We start from the raw sequence: 20,628 nt of genomic DNA on the forward strand, positions 1-20,628 counted from the left end.
CATACGGCAGCAGCGGCTCAGTATTGGGATATCAGGTGCAGTAATAGGGACACATACGGCAGCGGCTCAGTATTGGGGTATGAGGTGCAGTAATAGGGACACATACGGCAGCAGCGGCTCAGTATTGGGGTATCAGGGGCAGTAATAGGGACACATACGGCAGCAGCGGCTCAGTATTGGGATATCAGGTGCAGTAATAGGGACACATACGGCAGCGGCTCAGTATTGGGGTACCAGTAGGATGAGGAGTTTGTGCAGGTTGGGAATAGATGGTGATGGGGCTGGAATATGAGAAGTGAAATGTGTCTTTGTTGTATTCTCTGCAGACGAGTCCTGGCTGGAAGAAGTTGTCATGTCGGTCTGGGCGAGATGGAAAAGACGGGAAAAATGAACGATTCCATCACAAAGAACGTCAGCAGTAAGACATTATCTGTAACTGTGCTGTGATCTTATATGTTCTGTAGGGCTGGTATCTACCACTGACCATATGGCGGTAATATCCCAAAACTCTAGCTACGCCTCTGGTATATAGAGTATATATAGATATAGATATAGATTATGGATTACGTTTTGTCCCTAGACATATGTGAATCTTGTCAACCTAACAGAAAAAATGGAAAGTTTTGGCTCTTGTAAAATGCGGCAAAATTGAAAACTAAACCTATAAATGACAAGAAACAGCCTGTGTAAAGTGTGAGGTGAAGCACTTGTAGAAGTGAGCAGTGGTCCTTCAGGAGCAGCAGCCTCCATGGTTTCAGCTGTCTCCTAAGTAAACCACCCCGTTCTCCACATGAATGTCGTTCTCTATCCCGTGGAACTCCACAGCTAGAGATAACACGGAGCCGCTCGGGGATGCGGAGCCCCCACATTCACCTGAGAGAAGCCGCCCACCCACAGGCAGCGCACGGAGCCCGCCGCTGACGTCACGTGAGTGGCATTGGCAGTGCTCTGAGAAGCCGGCTCTGCACTCTGCAGCCTGCACCTCGCCCGGGCAGCAGCTCCTCACAAGACTCCGACGAGGACGAGTCCAGCCCTTGCCCGCTCCCTGTCCGCAGCTCTTCCACTGGGTAAGAAGAAGTTCTTCATCTACAAGTTGTGTGTTGTAGGCTGCAATGCCTTCTCCGTGCAGAGCCAGGACCATATCTGGGCAAAATATTCGTTTGTCACCAAAGGGGGGACTGCTCTGCTTCCCCACTATAAATAGCGATAGCCAGTGATCCATAGGGATGGAGACAATGCACACTTGTCCCAGCCTGAGATCATCATCCTATTACTACAGGCTGTGGGCTGCCAGCAGCTGGCATGGGGCATGCACTGGGTATCAGCAGAGCTTTACTTTCTGTATTATCCTGTAGGACCTTCCTTTATTCTTCTCTATGTAATTGTGTTAATGCGTCACCTACATAGAGTAAGCATTAAGTCGACGTTCACACCACCGTATGAGTGCTGTCCGTGGAAAAAACTGACGACACTCGGACCAGCGTTATTCAATGCGACTGTTCACAACACCGTTTTTCTTTTTACATTGATCAAGCGTCAACGCAGAAGTATTCCCTTCCGGATTTCAGATGAAACCCATTAGAAATACGGATGCCAGACAGATAAAAAATCGTTTTTTTCTGGATGAAAATCGGAGGATTTTTTAATTTTTACATGAAATTAGCCATAGGGTAATAGGGCATGTATGACTGCCGTAAGTGATGAATTGCTTTGGTTCCCATTCATTATTTTATAAGTCACAAAATGTAATGTTCATCAATACCATTACTAATAGAAAATCCAGAATAAAATTTCTTCTTCATCTGGGATAAATCCAGCTCTGTGAGAAGCCTCATAACAATGATATTACTTATAGTATTATTATTGGATCACAAATACGTGAGTATTCTACTCTAGATCTGGGAACCTTCTTGGACGGTCCTGTCCATCTCTATGTACTAGGTTAGGAATACGTCAGAAGATTCCTGATAGTTCTCTTCCAGAACTAACTGTACTGAATGCTATTACTCATAGTTATTGACGCTAGCATGTCAGTATTCCATTAATATCACAGCATTTACTGGCACCCACGTAATCGCTGTGCTTTATTACTTGGCATCTTAGAGGCTGGATAGAACGGCACACCATTTTATGGTATTTTCATAAGACGCATTCCTGATGGGAAATGAGCAGAAATTGCTTTTCTTTCCCATTCTTGTTTTTAAGATGCTGTCTGGTGCCATCCAGAAGCCTAAGTATAACCCCAGAAGATCACAGATACAATTTATATGCAGAAAAATTGTCACCAGGACAGATTTCTTCAACCTCAAATTCCCTATGACTTTCTGAACTAGTTAGGGAGTGGAGACTAATCACATCTTAATTGGGAGAACCAGTCCTACATTACATCTATCACCTATTAAGTATGTTTAGCTAGGCGTCCCCACACTAAAGGTGCACACATTTTGATCAATTTATTCAGGGACCCTCCAACAATGAGGATTTTTATTAAAGCAGAGATCACTTTTATTAAGGAGAATCTGTTCAGTGCACAACATTCTGATCTGAAAAGCTGCCATAACGCTCTCCCTTTAAATGCATGTACCTGAGTGCTTCTCTCATTATAAACTACTTGTCTAAGTCTGGAAGTACATAAAAGCACATTTTTATGTGGTTACACCAATCAACTCAGGGTTAGGGTTGGGTCTAGAGTTAGAGTTGGGTTAGAGCTAGGGTTAGGGTTGGGGCTAGGGTTGGGGTTAGGGTTGTGCTGGGGTTAGGGTTGTGTTGAGGTTGGGGTTAGGGTTTTGGTGTTGGTGTTAGGGTGGTGTTGGGGTTAGGGTTGTGGTTTGGGTTATGGTTATGGTTGGAATTAGGGTTAGGGGTGTGTTGGGGTTGGGGTTAGGACTGTGTTAGTGTTGGAGTTAGAATTGGGGGGATTCCATTGTTTAGGTATATCAGGGGGTCTCCAAATGCGACGGCACCCGCCATTGATTCCAGCCAATTTTGTGTTCAAAAAGTCAAACAGTGCTCTGTCCCTTCTGAGCCCTGCCATGAACCCAAACTTACGGGGCATCGGCGTACTCAGGAGAAATTGCACAACAAACCTTGTGGTCCATTTTCTCCTGATACCCTTGTGAAAATAAAAAAGGTTGGTTCCAAAGTAAATTTTTTGTGAAAAAAGAAAATGTTCATATTTTTTCCTTCCACATTGCTTTAGTTCTCGTGAAGCACCTGAAAGGTTACCAAACATCTTGAATGTGGTTCTGCGCACCTTGAGGGGAGCAGTTTTTAGAATTGTGTCACTTTTGGTATTTTATGTTATATTGACCCCACAAATTTACTTCAAATGTGAAGTGGTCCCTAAAAAAATGGTTTTGTAAATTTTGTTGGAAAAATGAGAAATAGCTGGTTGACTTTTAACCCTTATAACATCCTGACAAAAAATTTTTTTTTCCAAAATTGTGTTGATGTTAGCCTAAGTTCACATTAGCCATTAGCGTTATTGTGTGCAGCGTATCATCTGCATGCTCAAACGTATGCAAAAGCATGCTTACACCTGCGCATCATCTTGCGCATGACACAAACAAAAACACTATGTGTGCATGTGTTTTGGCATGCGTTTGCATTTTTTATGCGCATGGTGGAGGCGGTGACATCATTTTCTGGACATGCGCAGTCAAAAGTGCTCATGCGTATCGAACGCATTCGTACGCATGTCATTGCGTACCAATGCGTTCCCATAGACAGTAATGCTTTTTTTACGCAATCATCCGCATGCAGACGATTGCGCAATATTTGACACTTCAAAAAATGCAACATGTTGCATTCGCCGGACACCGCGAAACGACGCATGCTTACGCATCCACAAGTGAACGCATGCAAAAGCATGTCTCTGCGTACACCATGTTAAAGATATTTACGCATGACGCATGCGGATCGTACGCTGCGCACACAGATGCACATGTGAACCCGGCCTAAAGTAGACATGTGGGAAATGTTATTTATTAACTATTTTGTGCGATATGACAATTTATTTAAGGGCACAAAAATGAAAAGTTTGAAAATTGCAACATTTTCTACATTTTTGCCAAATTTCCGTGGTTTTTTTTTTCATAAGTAAACGCAAGTCATATCGAAGAAATGTTACCACTAACTTGAAGTACAATACGTCATGAAGAAACAATCTCAGAATCAGTGGGATCCATGGAAGCGTTCCAGAGTTATGGCCTCATAAAGAGACAGTGGCTCTGTCTCTAAGGGGTTAATTATACACATTATTATTATTTTGTTTTATATTAATTTTATCACTTAAAGGGAATCTGTCAGCAGGTTTTTGCTATGTAATCTAAAGACAGCAGGACATAGAAGCTGAGAGACAGATTTCAGGGATGTGTCACTTGTAAAAGGTGCTGTAGTTGCTGCAGTTTACTAACTGTGAAGGATTTATCACTAAGGCTGGTATTTGCGGATGGAGTTGCTGCGGAGGGCTGCGTACATCCTCCGTGACCGCACCAAAATGCAACTAGTTGCGTTCGGCGCAGGTCACTGCACTGTCAAAACGACGCATGCGGAGGCATCCGCATACATCAGCATGGCCTGCGTACCTAATGGTAAAGATAGGGTACGCATGCCATAGGTGGAGCTGATCGGAGGAGGTGCAGCGGTGGGCGGAGCTTAACGGAGGACGAACGCAGCCCTCCGCAGCACCTCCAACCACAAATGTGAAACCAGCCTAAGAGATTAACATTGCTTGTCTGGCAATGAAGCAGCTCACTGTCTATGGGCATTGTGCATGGAGAGTCTGGTGGGGGCGGGGTTAGCTTTTTCAGCTCTGCTTCATTCTAAATCTAAAAGCTCTGATTGTGTCAGAACATCTGCACCCAGTAATCTAAGTAATACATCATTGCATTCAGCTTCTCTTTGCCTATATCATTCTGCTCTCAGATGAGGTAGCAAAAACCTGCTGACAGGTTACTGACATCGGGCATAATATTACGCCGATGTCGGACTCCCTCCCTTTGATGTGGACTCCGGTGTTGAGACCACATCTTTCTGGGGACAGGTCAGCTGTTTTCCTGGAGACCTCTATGATTGTAAGTGCCGATTTGCTGGCTCACTTGCCACTGGGCGCTCATAGCAAGTGAGTAAATCTGCTATATAGAGGCGATCTGAACATCGCCTCCATGTAGCAGAGCCGATCGAGTTGTGGCAGCTTCTTGCCTCCCATGAAGACTATTGAAGCATGCCAAAAGTAAAAAAAAAAAGGTTCTTTAAAAAAATAAAAAAAAATATATAAGTTCAAATCACCCCCCTTTCACCCCATTCAAAATAAAACAATAAAATAAAATAAAACCTGCACATATATGGTATCGCCGCATTCAGAATCTCCCGATCTATCAATAAAAAAAGCATTAACATGATCGCTAAATTGCGTAGTGAGAAAAAAAGTCAAAACGCCAGAATTACTTTTTTTGGTCACCGCAACATTGCATTAAAATGCAATAACGGGCGATAAAAAGATCATATCTGCACCAAAATGGTATCATTAAAAACATCAGCTCGGCACGCAAATAATATTTCCTCACCCAACCCGAGATCATGGAAACTGGAGACTCTACGAGTAATTGGAAATTTGCGCAATTTTTTGTTTCTTTTTTTAACAAAGTTTGGCATTTTTTTTCACCACTTAGATAAAAACCTTGACATGTTAGGTGTCTTTGAACTCGTAATGACCTGGACAATCATAATGGCTGGTCAGTTTTGTCATTTAGTGAACCTTGTAAAAACGTCAAACAGAAAACAAGTGTGGGATTGCACTTTTTTGCAATTTCACCGCACTTGGAATTTTTTTTTACCGTTTTCTACTACACGTCATGGTTAAACCAATGGTATCGTTCAAAAGTACAGGTTGTCCCGCAAAAAACAAGCCCTTACATAGCCATATTGACGGAAAAATAAAAAAGTTATGGCTCTGGGAAGGAGGGGAGTGAAAAATGAAAGAGCAAAACGGAGTCATGAAAGGGGTTAGTATTGAGCACTGCAGAATTAAGTCTGTTCACTACCTGCTACTGCTAATATATGTTACTGTATGATAGGACTTATTGCAACATGTATTATTAGTAGCAGCTGTATAAAACCATATAGTTTACTGCTTTTATAAATGAGCAATTGTAAGTACACAGCGCTATATAATATGATGATTGCAATATATTAAGAGGATAAAAATTTGATGTGAGTGCTTCTTTAAAAGGGTTGTCCGGTCATCTGTTGAAAGTCTGCAGTCACTGCGTATCGCAATTTTCAGAATTCTTACAGTGTGTACACCACACTCTGCCAGGATTCTCTGATGTTGTTGAGAAGAGCAGACGGTCACATGTCCATAAGTATATGATTTGCATACTTATGACCACATTCCGACCAGAAGTTATCGGCCTTGCTCAATCAGCTTATATTGAGCGAAGCCGAGCATGTCTAGTTGGCACATGACTGCATGTATGCAAATCACTTAGGCCGGCGTCACACACAATGTATAAAAATATGGTCTATTTTTTACGGACCAAATACGCAGAAATATTCCCTGAACAGTGATCCGTATGTCATCCATAGGCAAGGTATAGCTGCGTATTTTGTGCATGTAAACCTCCCCGTATGGCATCCGTACGGCGAGATTTTCTCGTGATTTGTGAAAACATATATACAGTCTATAAATATAAATTTATATATATATATATATATATATATATATATATGTGAATGTGTGTCACTGACATATACTGTGTGTGTATATATATATATATATATATATATATATATATATATATATGCAAAAAGAAAAAAAAAAGAGCATGAACCGCACATCCCAAAATCATACGTTGATCTAAAGCCGCTAGGCAAAAATTTAAATACTGAACATGAGGTTTTCAGTTTAACATTCTGATCAGACTGTATGAAGCCCACTGCCCCTTCACGGCAAACCTCGTAGTGGGTCCTAACGCCCTAACGGAGCGGAGCCGTGCGGCGACCACCGCCGCAGCAGCCATGCACCAGCAGGGCGGACGGCCTGTTGCCCCACAGCACCCATGCTGCGAGACTGAGTCCCCAAGACTCCAGACCGCGCCGCCCCACCAGCACAAAGCCACAGCAACAATGGCCGCCACACAGCACCAGCACCAAAATGAAGGGAGCATTTAAACTCACCTTCCTCCAGCTCTTCAGTGAGAGTCAAAATGGGCTAGACCCCTTACTTTGCAGTCTCCTGCTAATTAAAATCACCTGAGCCAAATGGGAGGAGTGCTGGTCCAAAAAAAGAGACAAGTACATTTTTGCCTAGCGGCTTTAGATCAACGTATGATTTTGGGATGTGCGGTTCATGCTCTTTTTTTTCTTTTTGCACATAATATATATATATATATATTTATTAACAAGAAATCCGAAAACATAATAAACAAACCCGGGAAAAGGCACTAGTATAAATAGGGTAATAACCCGGATTATTCAAATCATTGCTCCAAATACTGCATATCAAAAAAGGAGGAACAGGAGCCCAGAGTACAAATATATGAAAATCTTTATTTATACAAAAAATAAATTAAAAATCAGGACAAGAACTATCATAATGAGTATACCACAACAATACATGGAGGGGAAAAGGAACAACCCTTGCCCTCCAACCCCAGCGCTATAGGGAATGATCGTATAAATAAACCAATGGCTGTTAAATGGATAATAAACATCAATATAGCGCAAGATGGTTATAACATGGGAAGCAAGACAACCAATGCATATAGCTGCTATATCAATATGCAACGCACGGTCTGAGGCAAGTGCCCTATTCAGTTATGTATAAAGACCTAAGATGCAGCAGCGGTGAAAATAAAGAATATGCTTACCCATGCAATAAGGGGGGACGGAGGAGAAGGGATCCCACCGGTGGTAGAGCCCCGACGCACGTTTCGCAGCGCTAACACGCCGCTTCCTCAAGGGGATATGGTATCTGATAGCACAGGACCTGTCTATAACCCCCCTGACCCGGATCACATGACCGGCAGCCACCAATCATAGTGGCGCTGTCGGCGCATGCGCACTGCGGCGGGAGGGCTCCGCACAAGGACTGGCGTCAGGCCAAGCACGCAGGCCAGGAAGTAAACCTCCGGACCTGCGCACAAGGCTCAAGAGACGCCCGTCCCTACGCGGCAGCCGCCCGCACGCAGGGCGATGCGCACGGCCACACGGGGGCGCACATAACAACTGGAATGATGGTAAATGAAACATCAGGAATATGTTTATATAGTTTAAGAACTCAAACCCACAGTTAGAGTGACTAAAAGCCACAGCTGTGGATAGGGCTAGACATTTGCAATAAATCTGTACACAAAATACTCATAATGGCACATAATATAATCAATCTCAGCATGAACAAGTAATAATACAGGTTTATAGCAAAAAAGATGTTGATGTCTTCATATATGAAGCAGGTGTTCAAGGGCGTTTCAAAGGTCCATGACTGCAGCAAGTTCTGCGACCCCACAGAAAGCCGGATGACATGAGACAGGAAAAGGGGGACCAAGGCAGGGCCCAACAAGAAATACTGGTAATAAAAGGGAAAATCAAAAAGTTAAAAACATATAAAAACACCAACACAAAAAACACCGGAGGGAAGATGGTAAGAACCAAAGATGGGAAATCCCACCAGAAAGGACCAAAATACAGCAGAACCAAATTAGAGGTAGGGAGCGAAACTAAGGGATTCATTGAGACTCTTAGGGGTCATAGTGTCAAGCATGACTATCCACTTAGTTTCGATCTGTGCTAATCGCTTTTTATTATCCCCACCTCTAATCCCCAGATGAAGCACATCAATCCCCCTCACCTTAAGCAATTTCTCATTACAATGGTGATATGCCCTAAAGTGACGGTGGATCGTTTTAATATCAACCCCCGGGGACACCGTCCTGGCCGTGCCAATGTCCCGCACATGCTCTCTAACGCGAACTCTGAGTTCACGAGTGGTGAGACCAACGTATATCCTGGGGCACGGGCAAGTGGCATAGTATATCACATTTGTAGTCCCACAGGATATGTTCTTTGATCTGAAATGTTTTTACACCATCACTAGAAACAAAGTCAGAACAGCGCAGGACATTGGCGCAGGCAAGACAGTGCCCACATGGGGTTCAACCTGCACGAGGGCCACCTGTCCCGAAAAAATTCCGTTCCGGAGCCGGAACATAGTGGCTCCTTACCAGCATATTGCTAAGGTTAGTGCCTTTTCTGGGAGTCATGAGGGGAGAGGTGCCCAGGGTAGCACACAGGGAAGGCTCAGCCTGAAGAACGGACCAGTGTTTCTTCAAAATAGACCGCATATTCTCCCATTCATGGTTATAGGTGGAGATGAATCTGATATGTCCATCTCCACCCATAGTACGGCGTCGGACCCTAGAGTGCAAAAGATCACTACGTTGTGTGGAACGTGCCCGGTCATATCCAGCCTTTATAGATCTGCGACTATATCCACAGACAGCAAATCTGTCCTTCAGATCAAGGGCCTGTGACTCAAATCTGGCCTCGGTGGAGCAAATCCGCCGCACCCTGAGGAGCTGTCCGACCGGGACGGCCCTAATGGTGGCTGGATAGTGAGCAGAAGATGCATGCAATAAAAAGTTGACGGCGGTCGGCTTCCGGTAAATATCCATCTGAATGCGCCGGTCAGAGTCGACCTCCAGACGGACATCCAGGAAGTCGACCGTGGCCACACTGCAGTGATGTGTAAGACGTATATTAAGTGAATTTTCATTAAGACACATCATGAACTCCCTGAGCTGCTGGGCAGATCCCCCCCACAAAAACAGGATGTCATCAATATAGCGATACCAGCACAGCACATGGGCAGCAAGCGGTGGGCCCCCATCGCCAAAAATCTCCCTCTCCCAGGCGCCCAGGAAGAGGTTGGCGTACGAGGGCGCACACGCCACACCCATGGCTGTGCCGCGCTACTGAAGATAAAAATTGTCTTTGAAGACAAAGAAGTTGTGGGAGAGGATGTATCCCACCAGCTCGAGGATCAGCCCACACAAAGGGCCGCCCAGGTCGGAGGCCCCCAGGAAGCGACGGACAGCTGCCAGACCGTGGGAGTGATCTATGCACGTGTATAGGCTTTCGACGTCAGCCGTAACAAATATAGTGCCCTGGTCCACAAGGATGCCATCAACCCTAGACAGGACGTCCGTCGTGTCTTTGACAAAAGACGGTAAGGTCTCGACCAGAGGTTTAAGGTAATAGTCAATGAATCGACACACTGGATCACAAATGCCGTCGATCCCCGACACGATAGGACGTCCCGGAGGGTCAAGGGCATCCTTATGGACCTTGGGCAGTAAATAAAAAGTTGGGACTCTAGGTGACCTTGCCAGCAGCCCATCAAATACCTGCTTGGTGATGATATTGTCATCAAGGGCCCCAGCTAAGATGTTTTGTAATTCCTGTAGAAAGGGAGCCGTGGGGTTGGAGGATAGCTTGAAGTAAGTATTTGGATCTTTAAGCTGCCGAAATACTTCCCGCTCATACTTAACACACGGCCAGATCACCACGTTCCCCCCCTTGTCCGCCTGTTTGATGACAACATCTTTCAAGGACTTGAGTTGTTGTATCGCCTGGCGATGCCTAAAGGTCAAATTGTCATAGGTCCGCCGTGTTGACAGCTTTTTAAAGTCCTCACCCACCAATTTGGTGAAAACTTTTATTGCTGGTGATAGGGACAGTGGGGGAAACCTGGTTGATCTGGACCGAGTGAAAGGGGGAAATTTACTTACATCTGATGTCTGTTGTTCCTCAAGCAGATCCTCCAAGTCACGAAGGGTCTCCCTCTCTAATTCACTCAACCCAGCCGCATGATCCCTGCTGGTATGGAGTTTCTTCAAAATGAGTTTTCGGGAAAATAAATGTAAATCCTTTGAGAAATTGCTTAAGGTGAGGGGGATTGATGTGCTTCATCTGGGGATTAGAGGTGGGGATAATAAAAAGCGATTAGCACAGATCGAAACTAAGTGGATAGTCATGCTTGACACTATTGACCCCTAAGGGTCTCAATGAATCCCTTAGTTTCGCTCCCTACCTCTAATTTGGTTCTGCTGTATTTTGGTCCTTTCTGGTGGGATTTCCCATCTTTGGTTCTTACCATCTTCCCTCCGGTGTTTTTTGTGTTGGTGTTTTTATATGTTTTTAACTTTTTGATTTTCCCTTTTATTACCAGTATTTCTTGTTGGGCCCTGCCTTGGTCCCCCTTTTCCTGTCTCATGTCATCCGGCTTTCTGTGGGGTCGCAGAACTTGCTGCAGTCATGGACCTTTGAAACGCCCTTGAACACCTGCTTCATATATGAAGACATCTACATCTTTTTTGCTATAAACCTGTATTATTACTTGTTCATGCTGAGATTGATTATATTATGTGCCATTATGAGTATTTTGTGTACAGATTTATTGCAAATGTCTAGCCCTATCCACAGCTGTGGCTTTTAGTCACTCTAACTGTGGGTTTGAGTTCTTAAACTATATCAGTGATGGGCAACCTTTTGAGCTCGGTGTGTCAAAATTCGCCAAAAAACCGAGCATAACTTGGGTGGTGTGTCACCTTGATAAAAAAACATAATTTTGCGACATGTATAGTTTAAATAACAAATATGTATAATTAGAATTAACTTACCTGCTTAGTGACTTCTTTGTTCATCTGTCAGTTGGTTTCTTTTGTTGGTCTTGCTCTTGCTATTATTTAACTTGTGTGGGGTGCCGTGAACTAAGATAAGTGAGGGGGAGGGGGAATTCTTCCAGTGATGGCGAACCTGTGGCACTCCAGCTGTTGCAAAACTACAATTCCCATCATGTCTTTACAGCCAAAGCCTTTGCTTTGAATGGCCAGCCATGATGGGAATTGTAGTTTTGCAACAGCTGGACTGCCACAGGTTCGCCATCACTGATGCCTCCCTCTCACTTATCTCAGTAATGGCCAATGACACCCCACAGTTCACTGGATGATGGTTGCTGTAGTAGTCACAGGGCCTGAGTCCAGACAGCAATCACAGGGCCTGAGTCCAGACAGCAATCACAGGGCCTGAGTCCAGACAGCAATCACAGGGCCTGAGTCCAGACAGCAATCACAGGGCCTGAGTCCAGACAGCAATCACAGGGCCTGAGTCCAGACAGCAATCACAGGGCCTGAGTCCAGACAGCAATCACAGGGCCTGAGTCCAGACAGCAATCACAGGGCCTGAGTCCAGACAGCTATCACAGGGCCTGAGTCCAGACAGCAATCACAGGGCCTGAGTCCAGACAGCAATCACAGGGCCTGAGTCCAGACAGCAATCACAGGGCCTGAGTCCAGACAGCAATCACAGGGCCTGAGTCCAGACAGCAATCACAGGGCCTGAGTCCAGACAGCAATCACAGGGCCTGAGTCCAGACAGCAATCACAGGGCCTGAGTCCAGACAGCAATCACAGGGCCTGAGTCCAGACAGCTATCACAGGGCCTGAGTCCAGACAGCTATCACAGGGCCTGAGTCCAGACAGCAATCACAGGGCCTGAGTCCAGACAGCAATCACAGGGCCTGAGTCCAGACAGCAATCACAGGGCCTGAGTCCAGACAGCTATCACAGGGCCTGAGTCCAGACAGCTATCACAGGGCCTGAGTCCAGACAGCTATCACAGGGCCTGAGTCCAGACAGCTATCACAGGGCCTGAGTCCAGACAGCAATCACAGGGCCTGAGTCCAGACAGCAATCACAGGGCCTGAGTCCAGACAGCTATCACAGGGCCTGAGTCCAGACAGCAATCACAGGGCCTGAGTCCAGACAGCTATCACAGGGCCTGAGTCCAGACAGCTATCACAGGGCCTGAGTCCAGACAGCAATCACAGGGCCTGAGTCCAGACAGCAATCACAGGGCCTGAGTCCAGACAGCTATCACAGGGCCTGAGTCCAGACAGCAATCACAGGGCCTGAGTCCAGACAGCAATCACAGGGCCTGAGTCCAGACAGCAATCACAGGGCCTGAGTCCAGACAGCAATCACAGGGCCTGAGTCCAGACAGCAATCACAGGGCCTGAGTCCAGACAGCTATCACAGGGCCTGAGTCCAGACAGCTATCTCCTCAGGCCTCAGAAGTGCAGCCTGGGACTTCTGGTCGGTGCAGCCTGGGACTTCTGGTCGGCGCAGCAGGGAGCAGCGCAATGTCGCCCAAACAACACAGATCCGACGCAGAGGCCTGGGACTTCTGGGAGCTGCGCCTGGCCTACCGGAAGTCCCAGGCCTAGACGCTCTGCACCGGAGCTCTGTTGTTTGGACCCACAGACCCTCCTGCATGGCATCCGATCCGATAAAAAATCGGATCGGATGCCATTGTTTAGTATTCCGATACCGCAAGTATCGGGTATCGGCCGATATTTGCTGTATCGGAATTCCGATACCGAGATCCGATACTTTTGTGGTATCGGGTATCGGTATCGAAACAACATTAATGTGTGTAAAATAAAGAATTAAAATAAAAAATATTGCTATACTCACCTGTCCGACGCAGCCTGGACGTCCGCGAGGGAACCGGCAGCGTTGTTTGCTTAAAAATCGCGGTTTTCCTTCCTTACTTGAAGTCAATAGCAATATTTTTTATTTTAATTCTTTATTTTACATATTAATATGGTTCCCAGGGCCTGAAGGAGAGTTTCCTCTCCTTCAGACCCTGGGAAAGAAGCAATTTCTATGGGGCCGCGGCCGGCGGCCGGCGTGTCACTGAAAATGACTACGCGTGTCAGCACTGACACGCGTGTCATAGGTTCGCCATCACTGAACTATATAAACATATTCCTGATGTTTCATTTACCATCATTCCAGTTGTTATGTGCGCCCCCGTGTGGCCGTGCGCATCGCCCTGCGTGCGGGCGGCTGCCGCGTAGGGACGGGCGTCTCTTGAGCCTTGTGCGCAGGTCCGGAGGTTTACTTCCTGGCCTGCGTGCTTGGCCTGATGCCAGGTCCTTGTGCAGAGCCCTCCCGCCGCAGTGCGCATGCGCCGACAGCGCCACTATGATTGGTGGCTGCCGGTCATGTGATCCGGGTCAGGGGGGTTATAGACAGGTCCTGTGCTATCAGATACCATATCCCCTTGAGGAAGCGGCGTGTTAGCGCTGCGAAACGTGCGTCAGGGCTCTACCACCGGTGGGATCCCTTCTCCTCCGTCCCCCCTTATTGCATGGGTAAGCATATTCTTTATTTTCACCGCTGCTGCATCTTAGGTCTTTATACATAACTGAATAGGGCACTTGCCTCACACCGTGCGTTGCATATTGATATAGCAGCTATATGCATTGATTGTCTTGCTTCCCATGTTATAACCATCTTGCGCTATATTGATGTTTATTATCCATTTAACAGCCATTGGTTTATTTATACGATCATTCCCTATAGCGCTGGGGTTGGAGGGCAAGGGTTGTTCCTTTTCCCCTCCATGTATTGTTGTGGTATACTCATTATGATAGTTCTTGTCCTGATTTTTAATTTATTTTTTGTATAAATAAAGATTTTCATATATTTGTACTCTGGGCTCCCGTTCCTCCTTTTTTGATATGCAGTATTTGGAGCGATGATTTGAAAAATCCGGGTTATTACCCTATTAATACTAGTGCCTTTTCCCGGGTTTGTTTATTATGTTTTCGGATTTCTTGTTATTATATATATATATATATACATATATATATACACACACAGTATATGTCAGTGACACACATTCACATATATATATATATATATATATATATATATATATGTATATATATATATATATATATATATATATATATATATATATATATATATATACATATATATACTAGCTGAAGAGCCCGGCTTTGCCTGGGCATTGTAAATATCTGTGGTTAGTTATAGCACCTCACTTCTCATATTTTCCCATCACGCCTCTCATTTTCCCACTCACATCTCTCATTTTCTCCCTTACACCTCTCATTTTCCCCCTCACTCCTCTTATTTTCCCCCTCACTCCTCTCATTCCCCCCTAACACTTGTCATTTCGACCTCACATCTGTCATTTTCTGATCACTCCACTATTTTCCCTCACTCCTCTCATTTTACACTAACACCTTTTCATTTTCACCTCACACCCCTCATTTTCACCTCACACCTCTCATTTTCCCCTCAGTATATACATGTTTGTCATCTCCCTTATATATAGTATACACCGGTATGTCAACTCCTGTATATAGTATATACCTGTATGTCATCTCCCCTGTAAATAGTATATACCTGCTGTATGTCATCTCCTCCTGTATATACCTATGTGTCATCTCCTCCTGTATATAGTATATACCTGTATGTCATATATTCTGTATATACTGTATACCTGTATGTCATCTCCTCCTATATATAGTATATACCTGTATGTCATCTCCCCTGTATATAGTATATACCTGCTGTATGTCATCTCCTCCCGTATATACCTATGTGTCATCTCTTTTATATAGTATATACCTGTATGTCATCTCCTCCTGTATATAGTATATACCTGCTGTATGTCATCTCCTCCTCTATATACCTATGTGTCATCTCCTCTTTTATATAGTATATACCTGTATGTCATCTCCTCCTGTATATAGTATATACCTGTGTGTCATCTGCTCCTGTATATAGTATATACCTGTGTGTCATCTCCTCCTGTATATAGTATATACCTGTGTGTCATCTCCTCCTGTATATAGTATATACCTGTGTGTCTTCTCCTCCTGTATATAGTATATACCTGTGTGTCTGTCATCTGCTCCTGTATATAGTATATATCTGTGTGTCATCTCCCTTGTATATAGTATATACCTGTGTGTCATCACCCCTGTATATAGTATGTACCTGTATGTCATCTCCCCTGTATATAGTATATACCTGTATGTCATCTCCTCCTGTATATAGTATATACCTGTGTGTCATCTCCCCTGTATATAGTATATATGTGTGTGTGTTTGTTATCTCCCCTGTATATAGTATATACCTGTGTGTCATCTCCTCCTGTATATAGTATATACCTGTGTGTCATCTCCCCTGTATATAGTATATACCTGTGTGTCATCTCCTCCTGTATATAGTATATACCTGTGTGTCTTCTGCTCCTGTATATAGTATATACCTGTGTGTCATCTCCTCTGTATATAGTATATATGTGTGTGTTATCTCCCCTGTATATAGTATATACCTGTGTGTCATCTCCTGTATATAGTATATACCTGTGTGTCATCTCCTCCTGTATATAGTATATACCTGTGTGTCATCTCCCCTGTATATAGTATATACCTGTGGGTCATCTCCCCTGTATATAGTGTATACCTGTGTGTCATCTCCTCCTGTATATAGTATATACCTGTGTGTCTTCTGCTCCTGTATATAGTATATACCTGTGTGTCTTCTGCTCCTGTATATAGTATATACCTGTGTGTCATCTCCTTCTGTATATAGTATATATCTGTGTGTCTTCTCCTCCTGTATTAGACCTCGTTCACGTTATTTGCTCAGTATTTTTACCTCAGTATTTGTAAGCTAAATTGGCAGCCTGATAAATCCCCAGCCAACAGGAAGCCCTCCCCCTGGCAGTACATATTAGCTCACACATACACATAATAGACAGGTCATGTGACTGACAGATTTTTATTTTTGAAGGATAATACCAGACTTGTGTGTGTTTTAGGGCGAGTTTCATGTGTCAAGTTGTGTGTGTTGAGTTGCATGTGGCTATATGCATGTAGCGAGTTTTGTGAGATGAGTTTTGTGTGGCGACATGCGTGTAGCAACTTTTTGTGTGTCGAGTTGCATGTGAGAGGTTAGTGTAGCAAGTTGTGTGCAGCCAGCAAGTTTTGCGCATGGCGAGTTTTATGTGTGGTGCGTTTTGAGTATGTGCAAGTTTTGTGTGAGGCGAGTTTTCCATGAGCTGAGTTTTGCACGTGTGGCGAGTTTTGCGTGAGCCTAGTTTTGCATGTGGCGAGTTTTGCGCGTGGCGAGTTTTGAGTGGCAACTTTTGTGTTTCGACTTTTATGTGGCGAGGTTGGTGTATGTGTGGTGAAATGTGTACTGAGGGTGATATATGTGTTCAAGCACGTGGTAGTGTGTGGCGCATTTTGTGTGTGTGTTCATATCCCCGTGTGTGGTGAGTATCCCATGTCGGGGCCCCACTTTAGCAACTGTACGGTATATACTCTTTGGCGCCATCGCTCTCACTCTTTAAGTCCCCCTTTTTCACATCTGGCAGCTGTCAATTTGCCTCCAACACTTTTCCGTTCTCTTTTTCCCCATTATGTAGATAGGGGCAAAATTGTTTGGTGAATTGGAATGCGCAGGGTTAAAATTTCACCTACAACATAGCCTATGACACTCTCGGGGTCCAGACGTGTGACTGTACAAAATTTTGTGGCTGTAGCTACGAGGGTGCAGATGCCAATCCCGGACATACACACATACACACACACATTCAGCTTTATATCTACTATATAATTGTCTAAGGGGTACTTCCGTCTTTCTGTCTGTCTGTCTTTCTGTCTGTCTGTCGCGGATATTCATTGGTCACGGCCTCTGTCTGTCATGGAATCCAAGTCGCTGATTGGTCGTGGCAAAACAGCCACGGCCAATCAGCGACGGGCACAGTCCAGCGGAAAAATGGCCCCTCCTTCCTCCCCGCAGTCAGTGCCCGCACCGTACTCCCCTCCAGTCTGCCCTCACACAGGGTTAATGGCAGCGGTAACGGACCGCGTTATGCCGCGGTGTAATGCGCTCCATTACCGCTGCTATTAACTCTGTGTGACCAACTTTTTTCTATTCATGTTGCCTATGCAGCATGAATAGTGAAACGATCTAATGTTAAAAATAATTAAAAAAATAAAAAAATCGATATATACTCACCGTCCGTCGGCCCCCGGATCGACAACAGGCCTTTCCCGCTCGCAACGCTTCGGTAACCAGTCCATGCTGCGATCTCGCGAGATGATGACGTAGCAGTCTCGCGAGACCGCTATGTTATCATCTCGCGAGACCGCAATGCACTCTTGGGACCAGAGCGCACGAGCAGCGTAGGTAACCGCTTCGCTTGGATCCGGGGGCTCCGGAAGGTGAGTATATAACTATTTTTTATTTTATTTCTTTTTTGTAACAGGGATATAATGCCCACATTGCTATATACTACGTGGGCAGGGCAATATACTACATGGGCTGGGCAATATACTATGTGGCTGGGCAATATACTACATGGGCTGTGCTATACTACGTGGCTGGGCAATATACTACATGGGCTGGACAATATACTACATGGGCTGCGCAATATACAACGTGGGCTGCGCAATATACAACGTGGGCTGCGCAATATACAACGTGGGCTGCGCAATATACTACATCGGCTGTGCAATATACTACGTGGGCCGTGCAATATACTACGTGGGCTGCGCAATATACTACGTGGGCTGCGCAATATACTACGTGGGCTGCGCAATATACTACGTGGGCTGCGCAATATACTACGTGGGCTGCGCAATGTACAACGTAGGCTGCGCAATGTACTACGTGGGCTGAGCAATGTACTGCGTTGGCTGCGCAATGTACTGCGTTGGCTGCGCAATGTACTGCGTGGGCTGCGCAATGTACTGCGTGGGCTGCGCAATGTACTGCGTGGGCTGCGCAATGTACTGCGTGGGTTGCGCAATATACTACATGGGCTGTGCTATACATTATGCATACATATTCTAGAATACCCGATGCGTTAGAATCGGGCCACCATCTAGTATTAGATAATTGTCTAAGGTCCACTTCCGTCTGTCTGTAAATTCTGGAAATTCCACATCGCTGATTGGTCGCGCCCGGAGGGCCTCGACCGATCAGCGATATTGGGGCGGAATTTAAACACCGCTTCACTTTTTACTATTGATGCTGCCTATGCAGCATCAATAGTAAAAACATATAATGTTAAAAATAATAATAAAAAAACTAAACATTATATTCTCACCTTCCGGTGTCCGCGCCAGCCTTTCCCGCTCCTCGCGACGCTCTGGTCCCAAGAATGCATTGCGGCAATGACCCCACATGATGTAGCGGTCTCACGAGATCGCTGCATCATCACGGGTTATTGCCGCAAGGCATTACTGGGAACGGAGCGTCATGAGGAGCATCGCTAAAGGCCTGGACTGGATCCGGGGGCCGCCGGAAGGTGAGTATATAACAAATTTTTATTTTAATTATGGTGCCCACATTGCTATATACTACGTGGGTTGTGTTATATACTATGTGGTATGTGTGCTGTGTTATATACTACGTGGCCTGTGTTATATACTGCATGGGCTGTATTATATACTACGTGGGCTGTGTTATATGCTGTGTGGCCTGTGTTATATACTGCGTGGCCTGTTATATACTGCATGGGTTGTGTTATATACTACCTCGCTGTGCTATATACTACGTGGGCTGTGCTATATACTATGTCAGCTGTGCTATACTATGTGGCTGTGCAATATACTATGTGTCTGTACTATATACTACGTGGCTGTGTTATATACTACGTGGCCTTTGTTATATACTGCGTGGGCTCTGCTATATACTACGTGGGCTGTGCTCTATACTACGTGAGCTGTGTTATATACGGTGTCGGCTGTGCTATATACTGCATGGGCTGTTCTATATACTATGTGGGCTGTGCTATATAGTGCGTGAGCTGTGCTATATACTACGTGGCTGTGCTATATACTACATGGGCTGTGCTATATACTACGTGGCTGTTCTATATACTACGTGGCTGTGCTATATACTACGTGAGCTGTGTTATATGCTATGTGGGCTGTCAGACTCTTTTGCCCGGGGCCCTCAAAAACCTGGAGCTGGCCCTGGCTTCAATAATTGGTCGCGCTCAGCCAGCCGCGAACAATCAGCGACAGACGCAGTCCGGCCGTGAATTGGCGCGAGATTTGAACCATGCTTCGCTGATTGGTCGCGCCTGGCTGGCCGAATCCCATGTATTCATTGCATTATTCTGAAATCTTCATAAATAAACTACATATATATTCTAGAATACCCGATGCGTTAGAATCGGGCCACCATCTAGTGTGTATATATATATATATATATATATATATATATATATATATATATATACACACAGTACAAACCTTTTCATTTAAAGATTTTTCTGTATTTTCATGACTATGAAAATTGTAACACTGAAGGCACCAAAACTATGAATTAACACACATGGAATTATATGCTTAAAGGGAACCTGTCACCCCCCTCAGGCATTTGTAACTAAAAGATCCACCTTGTGCAGCACAAATGCAGCATTCTGACAAGGTGGCTCTTTTCGTTATGATGCCTGCACACGCTGAAATAAATGTTTATAAAATGTGCCCCCTCATACCCTGAAATCGGCACGGGGGCGGGACTTTCCTTCCTAATCAGACGCAGCACAGACGTCACTTCGGGCCTGTGCGCGCCGGGCGCCGCCTCCTCTTGCTTCATTATCGTCCCCAGCATCTGCGCATTAAGTTTTTTTTGGGGGGGCATGCACAGTTGCGCTGCCCTTTGTACGTACTTACAGCGCAGGCGCCGGGGACGATAATGAAGCAAGCGGAGGCGGCGCCCG

At 45.1% G+C, this 20,628-nt stretch overlaps 1 protein-coding gene across 5 annotated transcripts in view; it reads left to right on the plus strand.

The window, feature by feature from the left end:
* The first annotated feature begins 935 nt into the window (after window positions 1-935).
* The window catches only part of TMOD1 (tropomodulin 1), a 123,225-nt gene continuing 103,532 nt past the window's right edge, over window positions 936-20,628 (plus strand). For 4 of the 5 annotated variants that reach the window (XM_077250687.1, XM_077250681.1, XM_077250672.1 and 1 more), the window contains exon 1: window positions 936-1,067. The gene's annotated coding sequence lies outside the window, so the exon portion shown is untranslated. The remainder of the gene's footprint in view (window positions 1,068-20,628) is intronic. The other variant, XM_077250704.1, reaches the window with a different exon arrangement.

Source organism: Ranitomeya variabilis, chromosome 1, assembly GCF_051348905.1.
Source record: "Ranitomeya variabilis isolate aRanVar5 chromosome 1, aRanVar5.hap1, whole genome shotgun sequence".
NCBI classification, from domain to species: domain Eukaryota; kingdom Metazoa; phylum Chordata; class Amphibia; order Anura; family Dendrobatidae; genus Ranitomeya; species Ranitomeya variabilis.